Consider the following 16267-nt stretch of genomic DNA (forward strand, 5'->3'; position numbering starts at 1 on the left):
GTTCAAGGCATTTTCTCAGACCCTTTAGACTCGGCAAGAAGTTGGAACAAGCATGTTGTAGTTTACACGAGTCCCTTTTACTCACATAATTCACTTAAGCCTCAAATATGAACCATATACCCTGAGATACCTTGTACACAACCTTCACACCTCACACACAGACTTGCTGTACGCCCACACTATCCTAGGCCTACACACAATAAACACACACCTCTCTATTGAGACATATTGATGTGGCAACAAAATGCACAACTTTTTGTTCATCTCAAGGACTTGTGAGAGCCCCAGTGAACTGAGAGCCCATATTGATTTCCTCTCTTTTCATGCTGTGACTCTGGGATTACCCATTTTCTCATTCATTTTTAAAGACAACTCGTGAGATTCTTCCTTTCCCCTTTTCTCTTTTATTTTATTTTTATTTTTTTTACTTTTTCCACTCCGCCCCCCTTCTCTCAACACACACAAGCACACAACTCTCCCCATCAGCACAGCGGTTGTACCTACCCCTTTTCCATAGCCAAGTCCCTCTTTGACCCTGAAAATTGTAATTCAGCCATAGATCACAGCTGCTGAATATTAGGGCTTACAAAAGCAGTTAAATAAAATATGTTGAAATGGTCCAATCCCAGAGGCCACGGCAGAAATTCTAATCAGGTGAGAGAAAGGGGAAGGAGTCAGCAGGGGATTATGGGAAAAAAGACAACCGTCTGGATCTGCCGGCCAAGAGTGAAGAGCTGACATATAGAGGCTAAATCACAGCAATGGTAACGCTGTGTCATGTGGTATAGGATGGAGGCTTTTTGAGACATATGAGGTGTAGGCCGACATGATTGTAATATTGCTTCAACTAATAAAAATGCATTCAAATAAAATAATCAATATAATCCCCCATACAACCACTAAATACATTGAAAACCAGAGCTATTATTAAGGCTTGAATTTGTTTGTTTTGATTCATTATGCTAAAAATAGTCAGACAAAATACATCATCCATCACAATGGTTTTTAAAGAAAGGGGTTTTGAAAGAAGCAGAATTTCAAGTAATGCTTTACTTTCCTATATAATTAAGTCTACTAGCATATTATTTTTCCTAAAGGTCTTCAAAGTCGCTGGCTTGTGGTAACCTGCAGTGTCATCCAAACTATTTACGAAATAATTGAGTCTCAGGGTATTGATGCACTCATTTTATGCTAAATAGGCCAACAACACTTTTGGCCTATAGGCTTTTGCTTTGCGTAGGAGGGAGGTCAAAACATATTAATTATTATTCTGTTGGCATGCTTGTTAAAGTGAAGCACAAAGGTTGAACCAACATAGGACCATATATGGGACAATGCTGCTTTCGATTATCAGATTTAATTTTAATTTTATCCATAGAGTGAAGTAGATAAATTTCTTCTGTGCACAACCAACATAAACAACTTATACATGCTAGACTTGTGTTTTTTTTGTGTGTACTTTTTTTGAAGACACACAGACACACACCAAAATTAATATTCTTTTAAGTGTAAAAGAACGTCATGCCTGCATTGATGTGATCAGAAAATCATCAAACTTGCCTCCCTGCATGGGCACGTCATGCGAGTGTTCTGAAAACTTTTCAAAACGCCCTCCTTCTTCATTGCCCCCACCAGTGAGCATGCTTGGACTCAGCCACATGTAAAACGTCCGGGCAGTCCAGAGAGGGGTGATTGATCGCGCTTCAATCCCTCAGCGATTCTCCAGACAAGGAGTCGCTCGATTACACTCTGGGATCAAAATGCTGAATTCACATACTCCCCTCCATGGAGAGAGAGAGAGAGAGAGAGAGAGAGATTTTTCGGGGCAAAATTCTGCACACAATCCAGCAATGTGGATTCTACAGGACTTTGTGTTTTTGTCTCTTGGCAGCCGAATAATGCATCCACCATTCTGTTATGTCTAAAAAAAAAACAACAGCAAAGCACACCGAGCTTATTCATTGCTGCTAAAACCAATGTAAATGAGCATTTACCTTCCTCAAAAACCATTTGTGTTGTGTTTACCAGAGATAAAGGCAGAATGTGAACACTTCCTCATCTGTCGAGGAGAGAGTGGACCACTTCCAAAATAAAGCCTCTAGTGGAACTTTAGAGTGTGAACACAGCTTAACTGATCAAACCAAGACTTCCTCTGGACATTTGGTGGAACGGAAGATTGACAGCCATCAGCTTTCACATACTGGTTTTGTGTGATATGGATACAACGTTTTGAAATGCAAATGCAAGCTCTGTGCATAAAGATGTGTTCAACAAATGGAAGACTGTTGTAAAGTTAAGGAGTCAGGATAACATTAGAATTTCTTAGAGTGTAGACTTGTTAGAAAGCTTCCTAGCATGAGTTGTGGTTTATATTCAGGCCATTTATGTCATTTATATCAAAATGTATTCACCCAGTCAACACTTCAAAACTCTCCCTTTACATTCTAGTGCACTCGGTTAAACCAGGGACCATTGTTTTACAGTAACGGCATGAAAAATCAAAAGGGGTTTGTGTGTTTTTATTAATATTTGAATTCACTTCTTCCCACTGGTCATAATTCTCTTCAAATTCATTGCTATGGATTCATCCACTGCTTTTATCTTGCACTTCTATGGCAATAAGAAGTGCACATATTCAGTTCATAGAGGTAGCAATAGCATTCTTCTGGACTGAAGATCAGTGCCCTGCCTCAATAATAACATAATTTTCTGTGTACCCCCAAAAAACAGATGTAAAATAAAATGTAATTGTCCAGTCCTTAAAACAACATGGATTCATTTAGGATTTACCCTTTAGTTTCTTTCTTTGTGTAAGGATATTGGGAAATCCGACTGAACCACTGCAACAACAAAAGCGTTTTAAACCAAGTCAAACACTCTTTGGTTGATGCAAATCCCTTTTTGCTTTGTCTTTTATGAAAGGTATATTTTTTATTTAGACTTTGAAGCCAAATAGGTGATATAGTTGATTTCTAATGTGTTCCATTCCTCATGTTGGCAAAGCATTTAAAGCATACAAATATTTGAAAAAATTGTTTCCATACTCTGTTGCTCATACATCTTTAACCTTGGATTTATGTTCAGGTTTTTTCACTGAGGAAGGGGGGGGGGGAAGGAACACAAAAGGTGGCAGGGGTATTTACCGCTTTGTAGACACAATAGCAGCAGGGGTGCCATGGTCAATGCAAAAGCACTTGTGTTTTTGAAAAGTACAGCCCATAGAAATGATGGCTTTGCACGAAAAAAAATCTCTTTCATATCTTTTAACAATATAAGCCGCTTATTCAACACATTCACTGTTTGGCGCTCATTGAAATCAAATGTAATCTTATCGTATGCTTAGATGATGGCAGTGATTGAAGGACAGGCCATTTAGAAAGGGCTATGATCTTACAGTCACACACATCTACCTAGTGCATTTCAATGGACACTTGTAGTGCTTATTAAAGTGAAAATGCTTCTCATTTTGTAGGTTTTTCTCTCTCAGAAAACAGGACTATGGGATGGAAAAGTAAATAAAAGCAGCGGTAGTGTAACTGAGAACTTTCTAATGTAAGAACCTGCCATTGCATTAAGAATGCAGGGAGGTCAGTAGCTGGAGCACTCAGCCCCATCGGCTTCTAGTGCTGTGGTATTGTGCTGTTGCCTTGGGTTTCTATCGGTGCAGCGAGGACGTCTGCACAATTGTGTTCATTATGTTGGATCTATATTTTCAGGTAGCATCTTTGTGCCGTATTTCTTTACACTCTTTCAGATATGTTTCTTCCTTTGTTGTCAGTGAAGATTAATGACGTAAATCTTCTATACCAATGCAGGATGTCAAGGCGTGTTAAAAAAATGTCACAAGGACCAAGTTACTTTCCTTTAGTTACAACAAGCGATATGAGATGTAACCATTTGTGATTGTATGCCAATGTAGACAATCTCAAGAGCGTGACCAGGTCTTTGGCATACTGAAAATGTTGATATATGTGGCGCCATAAAGTGCTATCTTTACTTTCTGAAAAAGAGTTTTATTACAGACGTTTGTACTTTCTGTTCGTAAACGATAGCATTGCACTCACCAAAGTATTTGATGAGATCTGGGATCATTGCAACATCTCGAAAGCAAAGTCCGACAGGTCGAGATAAGTCAGATGATCCGAATAGTTGTTAACAAGCAACAGTTAAGTCAGTAAAGCACTTTAATTGGAGGTGAAACCGAAAGTGTACAAAAGGTCAACTTTGAAGGTCTGTCTGTAAACTATGATGGATCTTCACAACAATATACTGTATATTGATTTAACCAGTTTCCCCTTTTTTTGTCTTCCACTCCAAATTTGTTTCAAACCCATTTCTTGGTCAAATCGCAGTAGTTAACTCGGCCATGTGTGATGCTGTGGACACTGCCGGTCCTGGGAAGATGTTTGCGTGGCTGTTCTTTTTATACTTCTACGTATAATTTGTATAGCGTATTTTTTCTGTCTTCGTTTCAACCGGCCTCCTCCTGACAGGTGTTAAAGGGCGATTCTGGCTCTCTCAGAAGGTAGAGTTGCTGGTCGTTTAATGGCAGGGTGGGTGGAGATCTTGTACAGCATGAGATCATTAGGGACTCCCTGTTATCAGCCCAAGAAGGTAAAGTCTTCGTTTTATTGTGTCTCTAACATCCAGCTGAGATCCCTGTATGCTGTAACTAACCCACTGAACAATACTGTAACTCTTTATATGTTCTTCGACTTAACCTGTTGTATTTACCAAAACTTCAGTGAACTCAAAATAATTTTTTTAAATTTTTCTAACGGAACCTGAATGCAGCAGTACTGGAAAAACCAACAGCACACAGATCTGTCCTCTGTCTGTCAGGTACGAGGGGGGCGCTGGAATTCAGAAAATAGGTGAAAGCTTAGAAGGCATCCAATGGTAGCAGCCAATGATAATGCACTGCTGCTGCAGGAATGTGAGTTCAAGTTTCTGGGATCTAGTGATAAGTAGTTTGCCATACATGCACCTTACCTGTTGAGTATAGCACTGAATAGCTTTAAATGCCAGGGCTGAGTCAGGCTGAGTAGATGGAGCCGTGCCTGTGAAAGGTTCACATGCCTTCTTCAAGTGAGCATTGTACTGCAGCATTAGTTTTTCTCGCACTTAGACCGAATACAATTATTTAAAAAAAAAACACTTTCTGTTTCATTTAACATTCCAAGTATTTTCTTCACATACAAGAGACAAGAACAAATAAACAAGTTAACAAATCAATATAAGGCTACTGGTTTTGGAAACACATGCATGGACACAAGGGCCCAGGTTTATTTCAGTGGTCAGGAAGTCTCATAAGGTGTCTGTCAGAAGTTTACCTCCATTGTTTAAGACATACAGACTGATGGATGATGGCTATCCACCAGAGAAGACACCATCTAAGCAATGCCAGACGTGGTCAAAAACAGCCTGAACACAAATCTGGAGGACATGTTGTGAGTGATTTGCTTCATGGAAAAAATAATCAACATAGAGGATGGGAATGATCTGAACTTCAACAAAGAGTCTTTGCAGTGTAGTTGTAGTGCTTTTCGTACAGTTATCCATGAATGTGTCCAATGGACCATCGGATTACTTTTTTCCAATGAGACACTTTTCAATGCTTTATGTTAATGATGTTGCTTGTGATTTCTTAAATTCATTTAACTAACTACATAATGGAAACGTGGTAGTTTGGTCGATCACATTGCATTGCATCACATTGCATGCTGGGACATGCACCCCCATTTGAAACTATCCGGGTCGTTTCAGCACCATGGACAGATTCTGCAACATTCAATAGAGAAGATACAGTACAACTATTTACTACAGGTTTGGATGTGAGTAGGTTTCATCAGTTGTAGACGTCCAAAATGTCCCTCCATCATATTGAAACCCATAGTACTGGCAGAGAAGACACATGTATCAAAATAAACCATAACAACTACAAGGGCTCCGTTATCGTTGAGAAACCAAAGTCGAGCAATACCTCCTGGCCAGAGATGAAATAGTTGTTTTACATGTGACGCACACTGATTCTAAGCCAGACAAGGTGTTGACGAAAGCAGAGGCCCTCCTGGTTACACTACGTCTCCTTAAAAAACTCAAATTCCCCAGCGCCGCTACAGCTTGAAGCTGATGTGCTATAGGGAGCCAGGGTCAGTGGTTCATCCGTCAGAGAGGCTCCTCGCTGATGGATGGCACTCAGAGCAACGCGCGCCCAATCCGTTGTAGCCCTAACCGCAGAGAAAAGGGCCTTCGCAGGCAGAGAAATAAATAAATAAACAGCAACATCAAAGGGATGTTCAAAAGAAAAACAAAGCCTGCACACGTTCGTTTGCAAACACACACACAAGCGCGCATTGGCTCTCTCTACACATCCGGCGAGAGAGAGAGAGAAAGAGAGAGAGAGAGAGAGAGAGAAAAGGGAGGCGGGAGGGGAAAAAATACAAAGGACTGAAAGCATACACATAGTTTACTCTCCAATGACACTCGGCTTGAAGGAAATCTAGACAAAACAAGGCAGAGTGGCAAACATTGGAGCGTTTGATGGTTCGATATTCGCACTGGATAGACTCAAAAACAAAGATCAGGACCAAAACTGTGTACAGTTTTTGTTTTTTTCATTTAAATCTACCAACACCAACAACTACCCTTATCCTCAATTTACCAGTGTCTCACTGAGGGGATAAAAAAGAGACCCAGTTTCAGCTGCATGGTGTCTATTACCCTTAACACTTTATGCAACTCCAAATGAAGTTACGTCTGTTTTTTAATCCCGATAAAGGGTTTTTACTGGGAGTTTTTTCTGAGCAAAGCTAAGGGTCTAAGGGCAGGGTGTCATAATGCATGGAATGTAAAGCCCACTGAGACAAATGTCTATTTGTGATATTGGGCTATACAAATACAAACTGATTTGATTTGATTTATTATATATTCTTCTCATTGTCAACAAAACCGAAGAAAAGACCTGAACCAATAATGAATTCAGACTGGTGGGCATGTTTTTACCAAAATGAGTTAGAACACTTTAGTTTGGATTTTTAGGGAATTAAAAAGAGATCAAGAACAAAGTCAGCCTTATCGGAAGTAATGTACTGCATACCTTTTGGTGAGCGCTATATTGGGGTTAAACTACAAACTGGGTCCATGTAACAGAAGTAACATCCTTTACTTGACCACTCACACAGAATCAAACACAAGTAAGAGCACCTTTTGTGTTGTGTAGTGTGTTAAATAATTTACTGGAGCATGTGACCAGTTAGATTTTTTTAAAGAAAACAAAATTCATAAGTTTCTGGACAGAAAACTCTCTGCTGGGATGGTATGGGAGGACCAGCAGGCCAAAATGGAGCCAAACCTTGCATGAGGTAACTTCATGCAATCTTCTAAAAAAGAAAGTTTCAAACTCAAGAACTTTTACCTGTTTGAGAGCCATGGGATGCTGTCAAGGATGAGCCTATGCGTAATTGTGCATAACAAAAATGTGCAAAAATTGTTTCGCTTTTTATCGGGCTTCACTAAAATGTGTTGTGTTGCCAGTCAACCCTTTGACCTGTGTCTCTTCACTTTTGGAGCTGCATTTAAATAAAGAAAATCATGATATAATTAACATGTTTTGGTTTTATGGTCTTCTATGTCTCATTTATCTGATTATTGGGAAGGAACTGCAGCTATATGTTATTGTTTCCATAATGGTGGATATTGGCAACCAGGAACCTCAGCAGACAGTGAGCACATCGGTTGGTTGGGGAGTCTTGCTTGCATGGCCTTGAGTTAGTCAGCATGGGCTCATCACATGAAATATTGAGGAAGCTGGAAGGGCTGTGCTGGGGCCTCATGGAGTGTGTGTGTGTGTGTGTGTGTGTGTGTGTGTGTGTGTGTGTGCGTGTGCGTGTGCGTGTGCGTGTGTGTGTGTGTGTGTGTGTGTGTGTGTGTGGGGTGGGGTGGGGATTGCCTGACGGTGGAAGCAGTGGATGTTGTGTCAGCTCCCCCAAACCAAAACAAACTCCTTAGTCCCCCAGTGTACTCCTAAAATCAGAAAAGTGGATTGCAATATACCTTCCATTGAAAATATACCATTCTCTCTCTTGTTTTCTCCCCCTCCTCCCTCTCCCCAATCTCCCCTACTCTCTCTCTCTGCTGACACACACACACATACACAGAGACACACACACATACACAGAAACACACACACACAGACATAGAGACACACACACACAGACACACGGTAGCCGGGCTCTCCTAGATTTAATCTCATCCTTATTCCCGTACCCTTAATCTTTTTGTCTCTTTACATCTCCATTTCCTCATGCAAATCAGTTCCTCTCATCTTTCTGCCCATTCTCCTCCACTTACTTGTCTTTCTTTTTCTCTCTGTTTTCCAATCAGCCAACAAAGCTTCTGTGTGTGTGTGTGTGTGTGTGTGTGTGTGTGTGTGTGTGTGTGTGTGTGTGTGTGTGTGTATCCGAGTCTGTGTCTAGTCAGTCAGTCAGGTAGCTGAGCTATACAGTACAGACAGTTTAGTACAGTTGAAAGAGCACATCAGACTTCTGCCCTGCTCTCTCTAAGGGCTGATAATATGGGCTCCGCTCACCTGTTAGGAGCTAGTGAGCCGGCTGCTCCTCCCTTTAAATGAACTTCAGAGGGGGAGTTAGATTGACAGGAACACAGAGAGGCCTGCCCCGTTTGACTGGCGGTCCTGTCAAGGTGAACCCAAGGTGCTCTCTCAGGCCCTGCACTGCTTTCCACAAGGCTGCCCTGCTGAGCTGATTGGGTCTTTATGTTAGAGTAATGACCAAAACAAAGCCCACACACACACACACACACACACACACACACACAGGGATATACTATACGCACGCACACACAGCCTGGCTATTGTCTTAGCTGTTCTCTGGAAGGATTTCCAAAACTTAAAGGTCTAAGCCAGCTAATATAGCAAGTAAACATCAGTTGAGCCTCCCCATTAATCTTTTGTTTTCAAAGTATGCGAGGGAAATATAAGGCTGGATGCAGTAGCTGTTTGAGAAACCATTAAGAGTGCGTGCTCTCGTTTTTCTTCCTTACTGACAGATGCTGCATAGTAATAAAGGCAGCGGGGGAAGCCTCTCTTTAAGCCTCAGCACCTTAATAGCCTGTATGATGACACTTTATCTATAGTTTGTGCATATAATCACCAAACTAAAGGGGGCGACCCCAGGGCATAGGTTCAACCGCTGACATTTGACATCTTTATAATTAACTGGGAAGGTCTAATCTCTGCCTTCAAATGACACGTGGCCACATGCCATTTAATATGCTTATAAGCACTATGTATTATTCAAATATGCAGATGAGGCTGCGTTGGAAAACAGACTTTGTGACACAGGTTTCTCCTCTCCCGCCTTGCCGGGCTGTAGGGCCACTAATGGACCTGAAGGGATCGGAGAGCAACAGCCCTTCTGAAATTTTCATCGCCCGACAAAAAGTTTTTCTTGCGAGTCTTCTTCTTCCATCTGCGTGCCGCTATTTGAATTCAAGCTACTCAGGAAAAAAACACAGAACTGAAATAAGTACTATGTACCCAGTGGATTGTTGCAAGTGTAAAATACGCCAGAGCACACATTTATCAAGGCCTCATTACTCTATATAAAACATCTCGGGGACAGGGACTTTGTTTGTGTGGATTTTTTCTGAGGAGTTTTAATATTTCTGGTCGGAGATGTTTTGGAGGAGTCGGCCATCTTTAGACTGAGTGAAGCAGCAGAGCTTTTTATGGATGTGAGCTCTAACAGGGCTGGAAGAAAGAGACTCTTATGTTCACTTTTGGCTTGAGTTACTTTTGAGAGGCTGGCGGTCGCTGGGTCAGAGGCTTCAGTGAGCCGGTTACCACTACACGAAGCCCTCAGTCCTCACCGGAGCCGTTCAGCTGCAACAGCTGCCTCGCCACATTCACAACCTTATATATCCTCTCACTTTAGGGAATGAGAGAAGTCAAACTTAATAGTAGTGTGCGCTACGTCTAAAATGCCCTTTATTTTGTACTCGTTTTATTTTCTACCATCCATATTCATGAATCATATTCAAGAAATTAGAAAAATCAATATCACAAAAAGATTGCACAGTGGTAAGGTCACACAGTCTGGTTATTTGGAAATCATGCAACTATAAACACTTTCCACTGAATTAATAAACAAATATTGTCTAAAATGATTGTAAAATGATTGTAATGAATGCAGAATGATTGAAGATCATAACAAAGAGGAATATTCATTAGATCTTCTGTCAGAATCTTTAAACAACATTTGATACTTTTAATGTTTGTGTGCTACAAATTGAAGTGTTTTTAACTGTTATTCATTTCATCTCGAATATGTTTATTGTTAAGTCTCTTAAATGTAACATAATGATACAATTAGAGTATTAAATAAACCAGACACTCCTTAACTTGTACCCACAAGTCAAAACCAACTTCGAAGAACTTATTAAACTAAGTTTGCTCGAGCAAAATTACAGATCCGAACAAATCTTTTTCTGTATAAGGCTTGGGTATACACACTTTGCTATTCAAAGCTCAAACTTACAATTTAATCTTTACCTTTCATGAAAGAAAAAAAAAACTGTGGACATTTTCAAACTTTATTTTCAATCCTCTTTTTTTCGCCAGTTCCAAATGTTGTCTCAAAAATTGTACAAGCTTTTAAGAGGTTGTGTCACTCTCAACATTGGTTTATGTTACATAATATGTATAAGAGTATGTGAGTGCCTTCATATGCTTTTTTGAAAAGTCAGTCTAAATCTCACCCCCTTCTGAATATTGTGTAAATTAATATCATTCTCTCCAGTGTGAAAAATGAGGAAACACCAAAAACTATCTGCCGTATTTGCGCTCTGTTTCAGGTCTATCCCCAGCTTACTATTTGACCGTACCAGGGTTGATAGATATTGAACGGCAAATTCCAAATCACCTTTTGTTCTTTAAAGGTTTTTAAACATTTGTAAATGAGTGCTTGCTTGTGTTGAAGGCATATTAGGGTTTTCTCTCCCTGGTGTCCGTGGTGAGGGTTTATTGAGTGTGCTGTTGTTGATTCTGGGCCATGAATCCTTCCCTGCCCTCTCCTCTGCCTGAAGCCTGCCCCCAGCCTCTGCACAACCTCCCACTGCGCTCCCTCGCTATCCGTCTATCCAGCTCACCATTGCAGCTCCCGCCTCCCGTCTCCTGTCCCTTTAAACCAAACTGTGGGCTTTTTTTTCTTATCAGCTCTATTCAAGCCTTTGTTACGCAATTTTTCTAGTTTCAACTTTTTTGTTTCTTCTTTATTTTAATTGTCTTATTCCTTTTGTAATCATATATATACAGTAGGTAGCTACTACATAGGCCTATTTATACTGTTCAGACTGTTTTTATTAGGCTACCTACTTATAGGCCTACTCTTGCACACCAAAAACAATTTCCCTTATCATCCAGGAATATTGATTGTGTTTTTGCGACACAGCTAAATAACAGCTTTTATGTAAATTGGAGAGTTGCATTTAGGATACATGCTCTAATAACAAATTTAGACCGAAACAAATAGGCCTAATAATAAAGTAGATATAGCCTAGCCTACTCTGGAGTGGAGGAATTTGGCCAACCAACAGACAGTTAGATAGATGGACAGGAGATTTGGGGGGGTAGTACAAACTGAAACTGCACATCCAGAGAAACAGGTAGGTGTCAACCATGTTAATGCTAGCATGCTGGGAAGTGGTCTAAATGTGGTCTAAATGTGCTTTCAAAGTCAGCGCAGCTTTGGCCTACCTTTTTCAAACGGGTCCCTCGTATGCGATCCAACCGGAAGTCTATTCATTGCTATGTGATTCTCCGTAATGTCCGTTTTGCCTCCGAAACGAAACATCCCTGTAGAGGCCGAATTCCACCAGCTGCCTGTCCGGTCCTTCTCCGCTCTGCCACGGCATCGGAGCTGTCAGGTTTTTACTTTAGTCAGCGCGTGAGCGTCCACTAGCTCCGCTGCACCGTCTCCGCTCCGGAGACTGCTGCTCCAGCTGTCCGGTGAAATACGCACTGCTTCTATTTTTTCTGGATGCCGGAGCTCACGGCATAAATTTTCCACTGGCAGCCAGTGGAATTCCGGGGTAATATTTCTGTCTGGTAAGTCCGTAATATAGGCTACGTTCAAAATGTTACCTTAAACTCTCACATCAACACTGTATCTGAATAAGATAGGTACTATTTGGTGAGAGTCTCAGTTTTACAGCCATTGCTTTAGCCTAGGTTAGTTAAGTTAGAGTTCTGCAAAATGAAAATAATAATGATTTGTGATAAAATGTTAGAAATATTATTATCTTTCCCCCTTGCTTGTTTTTGTAAGATACACTGTGGTAGACCTACTTATTAGTAGAAATTGTTACATATATGTTACTACTACTAGGCCTACATACAGGCCTACTACGTTTACTAAAAACTCAACTAATGGCGTTTTAGAATATTTCTACGTCCACACAATAACGCAAAAAAAGATTTAAGATGCTCAGATTAGAATGCTAGGGGGCAATACATTGTCACATAAAGCATGACATTGAATCTAACAGTTACTGAACACACGTAAACAAACCGGTAGCCAACCATCTTGGGTTGATAGCACATGCTCAATACAATAATTGCCATGCGTGTTTTCATCTTTCTGAATGAAAGATTTGGCGGATCTCGGAACGAGGAAAGCATTTTTCCAAAAGCTCCATTTTCAAGTTCGAAACGAGAAAATACTATGCTGAGAAAAAAACTATTCGTTTGAACATGGCCTGAGAATCTGATTGCAAAACGCCAAAAAAAAACATCCCGTGCATCTGTTTTAGAGTGCATGTCCACCAGCAACTCCTCTTCACAGACACATAAACTGGAAGAAGGCAGCGGGCCTGTTGGCAGCCATATTGGTTGAGTGATTTATTACTTTTCTCACGTCCACCTGTTGTTTTTCAGGGGACCTAATTAGAAGCCTACTGTGTGTGTCATAACGTAACGTCACTCACAGAAACACTGGGGCAGTTGTGTAAAATTTGATTTGGCCAAAATAAACAAGGTAAGAAATATTTCTCGTCATCGGCAGCGGCAGATGCTTCAGCTATTTTGGCATCATAAGGCTGTATCACAAAATACTTTGGTGTTTTTGGGAGAGCGATGTCAAAATCTTATCTCACTTTTTAAAACCGCGATATAGAGTATTTCCCTCTTCATGCCCTTTTTCTCCCACTGCCCTCCCTCTCTCTCCCACTTACCAACCCCTTTTTCTATCGCTTCGACACATCTCTCTTCCTCTCCTTCTCACCCCTTCTCTCCATTTCTACGCCCTGCAGATTGTCACTGTTATTTACCAAATATAGTCTGACAAAGAAGAAGTGGGATTTTTTACTGATTGAAGATCAAAGTGGCAAAGTCTCCTCCTCGAAGCCCGCCCCTTCTATTAGCCGCCCTTAAGAACAGAGGAAAACATCAATTTCTCGCACATCAATGGCGGCTTCATAATCAATTGAAAAAGACACTTGTATGGGGATGCAAATCTTATCTTTGTCTTATTAGAGCTTTTAGAAGATGCATGTCGGGATTTAATGTTATGAAATAAAAGGGGGTCGCTTTTTTTTAATCTAAAGATGCAGAGGCGTTAGTAATGGTCGAAATCAAAGCCCGGAGACTGTGGTAATTACTGGAGGAGTTTGCCTATCCTTATTAATATTGATCAAATATTACTGTGATCTGATCTCTGGGCTTATGATGAATTTGGAAGGTGGTTAACGAGCACAAAGAAGAACACGGTACTCGTTTTTCCCAGTGCAACAACCGCGAGTGAATGTCCATTTTCTTCTTGTTTAGATTTGAAAGAAAAAGAGGAAAGAAAAGAAGAGAGAAATGACAGGAACAACGCAGTTATGTTTGAGGTGAACCTGTTAAAAAATGGCCGTTTCGTCTCCGTTTTGCCTTTCGCCTTTGCTTACAACTTGATACTCGCTCATGCTGTTTGAGTGCTTGAAAAAGACACATTTGTGACAAAGGGAATTCAAGGTTGCTTTTCTATTGACCTGATGATGATGTGCAGTGTTTTAAGATGGCCCTAAATAAGCGGATGTCCTCTGGGCAAGTGAGAAGCACAGAACACGCCAATTAATCCCCCCAACCATTCTGCGGATGATCACAGAGTGTGAAAAGATCCTCATTTTGAAGTGTAAATAAGGCAGGCTTAAAAGTGTTGTTGGTAAGGGCACATTCTCTGCACCATATATATCCCCACTGTTAGAAATCGTGTTCTCGTTAAGTGATACTTAAGTGGCAACCAAAGACATCATTTCATACCCCGGAATATACAATGTGCATCACAGGGGGATCGAGGGAGGTGGAAAATTATTGTTTTATTTCATTGAAATTCATATATCAAAATCCTCCAGCTATGAAAACACATAAACAAAAGAGTGAGGAGGCTTTGGATCCACCCATGTGGAAAACATTGATTGCTGTTCTCTTGAAGCCTTCAGGAGTCTACTGGACACAAAACTTGAGGCCAATTGATTTTTCTGCATTAATTTCTCAATTAGGATCCGTGAAGAAGACCATGAGGGCTGCAGCCAAAAAGAAAAAAACAAAACACCAGTTGAGGAGGCTAAAGCATGAAGCTTTGGGGCCTTAATGGGATTGTGTGTATGAGTGTGTGTGTATGTGTGTGTGTGTGTGTGTGTGTGTGTGTGTGTGTGTGTGTGTGTGTGTGTGTGTGTGTGTGTGTGTGTGTGTGTGTGTGTGTGTGTGTGTGTGTGTGTGTGTACAGTCTGTCTGTGTCCATGCTCTATCTGATCTACCTAACATAGAGGTGTCTGTGTGATTATGAACGATTTTGGGATCAATTTTCACCAAAAAAGGAGTACTTGAGCGCTAATCAATATTTGAACTTACTATGCCCTGAAACGTCATACACTCACATCCCTCTTTCAGAGTCAAACAATAAAACAAAAGGTAGACAGACCTTTAAGAGCAGCTTTGAGCGTAATGTGTGTGTCATATTGACAACAAAAAGCATTTGAACAAAGAGAGAAGTTACCGCTAAACGTGTAGTTAGGTGTATGTTGTTGGCCTTGTTGCGTTTTACCCTCTGCTTTCTTAATACAAATCTAAAAAAAATAACAATGAGTTGATTTTTTATTTTATTTTTTTAAACCTACATTTTTGACTAACACAGTAGTTGCAGTGTCAAGGCTAGATAACAGCAAATGTTTGGTTGTGGTGATGTGTATTTGAGCATTTGATTATGAGGGTTTTTACAGAAAGTCCCTCAGACCTTTTCTTCTTCTTAAAGAACTTAAATTACAGAAAGTTTGGATAGTAGTGGAAAGTATCTTTGTAAATGTTTGCACAAGGACACATTTGAGATATGCCTATATGATTTTAGTATCTCTCCATTGTCTGACAGCTATAGTTATCTATCTAATACATGCTGAATTTAATCACACCACTTCACAAAGCATTCGAGTGAAAGAAAATAGCATATGACAGTCTGATTTGTGTTCAGAGATAGTGGTTGGAACATTTGACTGCAGAGATATGAGCCTTTGTGCCTGCTCTTAAACTTCACCTTGGATGATGTTTACCTTTTTGTTTTGACTTGGCATTGTACAAAGAACATGGACTGATGTCTCATTAATGGGCTCATTTTCCATTCTGCTAATGAACACGACGTCGCTCTGAGAGGCAACTCATTTGACTTAAGGTCGCGTCTCCATTGTGCCGCTCGTTATTAAGTGTGCATGTCGAAACGTTAAAGATGCAATTGTTCTCTCTGTACTAAAGCCTTTTTCCAATCATTCATAGTGCTGAAAGAAAAACAGCAGTTACTTTACAACTCAACAAATGAGCAGTCATGTTCAAATTAAGTAGAAGAGCCTTCCTTCTCAACGTTTGCCATACTTTTTTAGAATATATCCTCTTTGTTTTTTTTTTACTTTCCATAAGAATTATGACCTCATGAAATGAACCAAAACTTAGCCTTCACCAAACTAAAGTGCATTGAATACCTTGGAAAGTAGACCTAAACCCAGACAATGTGCACTGGAATTCAATGAAAATTTTAATGAGTAAGAGTAGCACAATATGTCGTCTTTTACATCGGCATGATCTTTCATTCGTTAAATTTGGATACATAGTAATGAATATAATCACTACTGTAAACTGTAAATCGCAGAATGAAAGCACACGCCAATTTAGATGCAAAATAGCACAGGAACGCTGCTCAGAACTCACACGCCATTGCACAAA

The sequence above is a fragment of the Ammodytes marinus genome (genome assembly GCF_949987685.1).
Source record: "Ammodytes marinus genome assembly, chromosome: 20".
NCBI classification, from domain to species: Eukaryota; Metazoa; Chordata; class Actinopteri; order Uranoscopiformes; family Ammodytidae; genus Ammodytes; species Ammodytes marinus.